The 6,655-nt window shown below is 49.2% G+C and overlaps 1 long non-coding RNA gene across 1 annotated transcript; it reads left to right on the top strand.

Moving 5' to 3' along the window:
• Positions 1-4,787: 4,787 nt before the first annotated feature.
• On the top strand, positions 4,788-6,188 carry LOC123375186. Its single transcript, XR_006581332.1, has 4 exons — positions 4,788-5,140; positions 5,439-5,797; positions 5,920-6,058; positions 6,153-6,188. It is a non-coding gene; the product is annotated as an uncharacterized LOC123375186 (long non-coding RNA).
• The last annotated feature ends 467 nt before the right edge of the window (positions 6,189-6,655 follow it).

Here is a 6,655-nt window from a genome sequence, read left to right as displayed (position 1 = left end):
CTTCCTCCTGTGTTTCTCTTTCTCTTCTCTACTCTACTCTACTCTGTGTTGGCCAACACACATCCCCTCTCTCTCTCCTCGTGCTGTCTCCCTTCATAGGACGCGGGCAGGAGTGCTAGATGTGTATCCCCACAGCCTAGGTCTCAGGAGCTATGAAGAAGTAGGAGGGGATGAAAATCATGCAGCGTAGTGGGCACTTGAGTGGAGCAGTGACTGCGGATGTTGACTGTCTGTGTTCGAGTGGGGATGATGTGGATGGGATGGAAGAAGGAAGCAGGGATGTGGGCAAGATTTCAAGCACCAATAGAGCTTTGTGTTGTGATGGCTCATGCTTGGTTTTTGCAGCTGCGCTTGCACAGGAATTGTTCTTCAGGAGCCCCAGCCCGGGGAGAAACTGGCAGAAGTGGACGTGAGCAGCCTGGACATCCTTCTGAAGAGACGTGAACAGTCCTCAGCTTTCTCTCTCCTGCATAACTACACTTCACGACTTTTAGGGGCACAGCTAAAGCCCAAGATAAATGCAGGGTAGAGGCTGAGTACAGACGGCTGCGTCCCTTTAGATGGGTTTGGTTTCTTATAAAAGTTTTCCTCCTTGTTGTGGGTGCAGGAGGAGAATTTCCCTATCTTCTAAGCTGCTGATCTTCCAGGACAGAGAGGAGCGGGTTCTTCTAAGCAATGGCCTGCAACCAGGAAGGTGAGTACAGATGCTGAGTTGGTCCTTCTTCCTGTGTGTGTGTGTGTGTGTGTCTGTCTCTCTCTCTCTCTCTAAGCTCTAATATGTTGGCCAGTATGCTCTCTCTCTCTCTCTCTCTCTCTCTCTCTCTCTCTCTCTCTCTCTCTCTCTCTCTCTCTCCCCTTGTAGTCAAGTATCAGAGGGGTAGCCGTGTTAGTCTGGATCTGTAAAAACAGCAAAGAGTCCTGTGGCACCTTATAGACTAACAGATGTTTTGGAGCATGAGCTTTCGTGGGTGAATACCCATTTCGTCAGATGCATCTGACGAAGTGGGTATTCACCCACGAAAGCTCATGCTCCAAAACGTCTCTCGTTGTACTGTCTTCTTTCATAGAACATGGGCAGTGGTGCATGCTCACAGGCTTGGTCTGGAGAGCCTGCATCGCACTGAGGCAGTGGGAGGGAGATGAGAAGCATGATGGGTACTAGATTCTCCATTGGTAGTGGCCGGGGTGACTGTGGGAGTTGACTCTGACTCTGTTCATCAAGTGGGGCTGATGTAGAGTGGATGGGAGAGGGAGGGCAGTATCTCAGACACCAATAGAACTTTGTGCAGTGATGGCTCCTACTTGGGTTACATGCTGTGTTTGCAGAGGGATCGTCCAGGAGCCCAGACAGCGGAGAAACTGGAAGAAGTGAACCTGAGCAGCCTGGACATCCTTGTAAGCAGAGATGAAGAGTCCTCAGCTTTCTGCCTTCTCCATGACTGACTGTGAGTGAACAACTACGGCCTCTATTCCTCATCCGTACCACTCTAGTTTTCCTCGGAAGCCATGAACCTCCTCGTTGGCCATGGGGCTCTGTGGGATTAAGACCAGGGGAAGGGACAATAGTCTCCTCTTCACAGTGACTCTCTTGGATGCAGGTGCAAGGTGCTGCTTAACATACAAACGTAAAAATAACAATACTGGGTCAGACGAAAGGTCCATGTAGTCCAGTATCCTCCCTTCCGACAGTGGCTTCGGTCAGAGGGAATGAACAGAACAGGGAATCACCAAGTGATCCATCTCCTGTTGCCCATTCCCAGCTTCTGGCAAACAGAGGCTATGGACGCCATCCCTGCCCATCCTTACTAATAGCTGTTGATGGATCTCTCCTCCATGAATTTACATAGTTCTTTTTTGAACTCCATTAAGCTTAAGCTTGAGCTTGACAGCATTCTCTGGCGAGGAGTTCCACAGTTTGTGTGTGCATTGTGTGCTTTTTAATTGTATCTATAAAGGTGTAATGGGAGATGAGAGAAGAAGAACCTACACAACATTGCAGATTCCGATGATAACTTTTGTTTTTCTCTCTTGTGCTTAGTACCACAGACAAAGAAGTCAAGGGTAAGAGCCCACCCCCGTTTTGAGATGTAAAGTGCACAAGAGCCGTGAGACAGCGAGCGTTGTTGATGCCAGGCTATGCAGATGCCATCGAGCTGGGAGTGGAGCAGACGTCACCATCAGTGAGATAAGTGTCTGGTTCGGTGAAGACTCTGCTAACGGCCCACCTGCCTCCAGGCTGGGACTTGTCGTTAGCTGGAGCTCGGTTTGTAGGAAAAGATTCCTGAGTAGCTGTGGTTGCGAGGGAGACAAGTTCCCCATTTTCAGGGTCTGGTCATTTCTCTGTTCACAAGCAGTGTGTCCTCTCCAGCAGAACGTTAGATCCAGGGGGATGACTCCAGCTGGTGAGGTTTTTTTACTTCCTCCCACGTTTTTCTCTCTCTCTCCTCTAATGTATTGGCCAACACACACACACTCTGTCTCTGTCCCTCTCTCTCTTTGTCCTTGCCTCTCCTTGTGCTGTCTCCCTTCGTAGGACATGGGCAGGGGTGTAGGTGTGCATCCCCACAGGCTAGGTCTTGTGAGCTATGAACAAGTAGGGGACCAAAATCATGCAGGGTAGTGGGCGCAAGAGTGGAGTGGATACTCTTGATGTTGACTATCTGTTTGAGTGTGTAATGCTGGCTGATGCATGGCTTTTGTAGCTGCGCTGGCAGAGGAATTGTCCAGGAGCTGTACCCGGAGGAGAGACTCTCAGAAGTGGACCTGATCACCCTGAAGATCGTTCTAAGCAGACATGAACAGTCCTCAGCTTTCTCCCTCCTGCATAACTGGCTGTGAGTAAATGGTCAGTGCTTGGAATTCCTTATCTGTATTTGCTGTAATTTTCTTCAGACGCCATGTGCATCCTCGTTGGGTACGGGGCTCTGTGGGATTAAGGCTGGGGAAGGGACCAGAGTTGCAGTTGCCTGGGCTACTAGGATGATCCGAGGAATGGAAAACCTGTCTTATGAAAGGAGACTCAAAGAGCTTGGCTTGTTTAGCCTAACCAAAAGAAGGTTGAGGGGGGGATATGATTGCTCTTTATAAATATATCAGAGGGATAAATATTAGGGAGGGAGAGGAATTATTTAAGCTTAGTACCAATGTGGACTCAAGAACAAATGGATATAAACTGGACACTAGGAAGTTTAGACTTGAAATTAGACGAAGGTTTCTAACCATTAGAGGAGTGAAGTTCTAGAACAGCCTTCAAAGGGGAATAGTGGGCGCAAAAGACATATCTGGCTTCAAGACTAAGCTTGATACGTTTATGGAGGGGATGGTATGATGGGCTAGTCTAATTTTGGCAACTAATTGATCTTTGATTATTAGCAGGTAAATATGCCCAATGGTTTGTGATGGGATGTTAGATGGGGTGGGATCTGAGTGACTACAGAGAATTTTTTCCTGGATGCTGGCTGGTGAGTCTTGCCCACATGCTCAGGGTTTAACTGATCGCCATATTAGGGGTCGGGAAGGAGTTTTCCCCCAGGGCAGATTGGCAGAGGCCCTGGAGGTTTTTCGCCTTCCTCTGCAGCATGGGGCACGGGTCACTTGCTGGAGGATTCTCTGCAACTTGAGGTCTTCAAACCACAATTTGAGGACTTGAGTAAATCAGACATAGGTTAGGGATTTGTTATAGAAGTGGATGGGTGAGCTTCTGTGACCTGCATTGTGCAGGAGGTCAGACTAGATGATCATAATGGTCCCTTCTGACCTTAAAGTCTATGAGTCTAAGCGAAAAATCAAGCTAATTCCATTTCAAAACATGCCAATCCCTAAGAACCCCAAAGCTCTGTGACTAGATCTCGCCTGGTGTGCAGTCTGGGACTGTGGTGGGCCCGCTGTGGACTCTCTTCCCCTCTTTCCTCCTGTTTGCCCCCGATTGCTGGGAGCCGATTTAAAAAAAAAAAAAAAAAAAAAAAAAAAGGCAAGAAGCTACAACGAGGAACAACCTACAAGCCAAAAACTAGCCAACAAGCAACTCAAGAGCCAATTAAGCCAAAAGCAAGCCCAATTGCTGCATATTTTTCTGTGGGTTTGGCATTTCTGTGCAGAGTCTGCAGTGCAGAGTGGCTTTTTCGGTGGTTGTTGCAAGGGGTCCTTTCTACTTTTTGTCCTAAATGTGTAATGGGAAAAGGGTTGAGGGCGGAGTCCCACTGTGTGGGAGAGGTGAAAAAAGCCTACCCGACATTGCCGACTGAGAGGGTAACTTAATTATTTACCTCCTTTGTGCTGGTTTTAGTACCAAGAGAAAAGAAGTCACGCGTCAGAGTCTACTGTCCTCACACAATGGAAAGGGAGCAAGAGTGACAAGACCACGAGCATTGTTGATGCGAAGCAAAAGCCGTCCATCTGTGAGTGGAACCGCCACCACTCTGTGAGAAGTGTCTGGTTTGGTGGTTGCTCTGCTCACGGCCCTCCCTGCTCCTGGTAGGGATGCCACATTAGCTGGGGCTGGGTTTGTAAGAAAAGGTTCCTAACTAGTGGTTACGAGGGAGACAAGGTCCCCATTTTCAGGGGCTGGTCATTTTTCTGTCCACAAGCAGTGTGTCCTCAGCTGCAGAAGGTTGGATCCAGGGGCATGACTCCAGCTCGTGAGTTTCTTGACTCCCTCCCATGTTTTTCTCTCTCTCTTCTCTGTGTTGGCCAACACACTCTCTCTGTCTGTCTCTCTGTCCTTGCCTCTTCTTGTGCTGTCTCCCTTCGTAGGACACAGGCAGGAGTGCTAGGTGTGCATCCCCATAGGCTAGGTCTCAGGAGCTATGTACAAGTAGGAGGGGATGAAAATCATGCAGGACAGTGGGCGCTAGAGTGGAGTGGTGTCTGTGGATGTTGACTCAGTCTCTGTTTATCGAGTCGGGCGGATTGAGATGGGATGAGAGAGGGAGGCAGGGATGAGGGCAAGATTAAATACACCAATAGAACTCTGTGTAGTGATGGTACTTGCTTGGCTTTATTAGTTTCCAGAGGAATCATCCAGGAGCCCTAGCTGGGTGAGAATATGCAGAAGTGGACGTGAGCAGCCTGGACATTCTTCTAAGGAGACATGAATAGTCCTCCGCTTCCTGCCTCCTGCTTAACTGGCTGTGAGTAAGAGGTCAGTGCTTTGAAATCCTCATCTGTACTCACTGTAGTATTCTTCACAGCCTGTGTGCTTCCTCATTGGGTATGGGGCTCTGTGGTATTAAGGCTGGGGAGGGGCCAGAGTCTGCTGTGCAGAGTGACTATGTCGGGTGCCGTTGCAAGGGGTGCTTTTGGTTGCAATGCTAAAGGTGTAACGGGAAGAGGGTTGAGGGCGGAGCCCTGCCATGCGGGAGAGTTGAAGGGAAGAGCCTAGAAGACATTATGAACTAAGGTGGTAACTGATCTGTTTTCTCCCCTTGTGCTGGGTTTAGTACCAAGGGAAAATAAGTCACGTGCCAGAATCTACTGCCCTCATGCGATGGAAAGTGAAGGAGAGCGATGACACTGCGAGTATTGTCGATGCCACGCAAAAGCCGTCCAACTGGGAGTGGAACAGCCACCACTCTCAATGAGATAAGTGTCTGTTTTGGTGATTGCTCTGCTCACGGCCCTCCCTGCTCCTGGTAGGGATGCCACATTAGCTGGGGCTGGGTTTGTAAGAAAATGTTCTTGACTAGCTGTAGTTATGAAGGGCATAAGGTCCCCATTTTCAGAGGCTGCTCAGTTCTCTGGCCAGGAGTGGCGAGTTCTCTGCAGTAGAAGGTTGGATCCAGGAGGATGACTGCAGGTGGTGAGTTGCTTGCCTTCCACCCGTGTTTTTCTCTTTCTCTCTCTGTCTGTCGTCTAGTATGTTGGCCAACACACACACTCTCTCTCTCTCCTTACCTTTTTTTGCGCCATTTCCCTTCATAGGACACGGGCAGGGTGCTTGGTGTGCATCCTCACAGGCTAGGTCTTGGGAGCCATGGAGAAGGAAGAGCGGAGAAAAATCATGAGGGGCAGTGGTGCGGTGACTCTGATTACTCATCTCTGTTCATCGAGTCGGGCTCAGGTAGATGACAAGGGAGAGGAAGGCAGGGATGAGGGCAAGATTTCATGCATGAATAGTACTTTTTGTACTGATGGCTCATGCGTGGGTTTTGCAGGTGCACTTCCAGAGGAAGTGTCCAGGAGCCCCAGCCCAAGAAGAAGCTGGCAGAAGTGGATCTGATCAGCCTGAACATCCTTCTAAGCAGACATGAGCAGTCCTCAGCTTCCTGCCTCGCACATAACAACACTTCATGACTTTTAGCAGCACGGCTGACAGTTAAGATAAATGCATGGTAGAGGCTGAGTACAGGCGGCTGCTTCACTTTAGGTGGGTTTGGTTTCTTATAAAAGTTTTCCTCCTTGTTCTGGGTGTGGGAGGAGAATTTCCCTATTTTGGGAGTAGGTGTGGGGTTACATTCAGGGGAAGAGACAATAGTCTCTTCTGCATAGTGACTCTCTTGGGTGCAGGTGCAACAGGCTGCTCAACATATAAACATTAGAAGGGCAGTATTTGGTCAGATCAAGGATCCATCTAGACCAGTGTCCTGTCTTCTGACAGTGGCTAATGCCAGGTGCTTCAGAGGGAAGGAATGGAACAGGGAATCGAGACGTGATCCAT

This window comes from Mauremys mutica, chromosome 7 (genome assembly GCF_020497125.1).
Source record: "Mauremys mutica isolate MM-2020 ecotype Southern chromosome 7, ASM2049712v1, whole genome shotgun sequence".
Classification (NCBI taxonomy): domain Eukaryota; kingdom Metazoa; phylum Chordata; order Testudines; family Geoemydidae; genus Mauremys; species Mauremys mutica.
The sequence above is the reverse complement of the archived record's forward strand: the minus strand, read 5'-3'. Positions and strand labels throughout refer to the sequence as shown.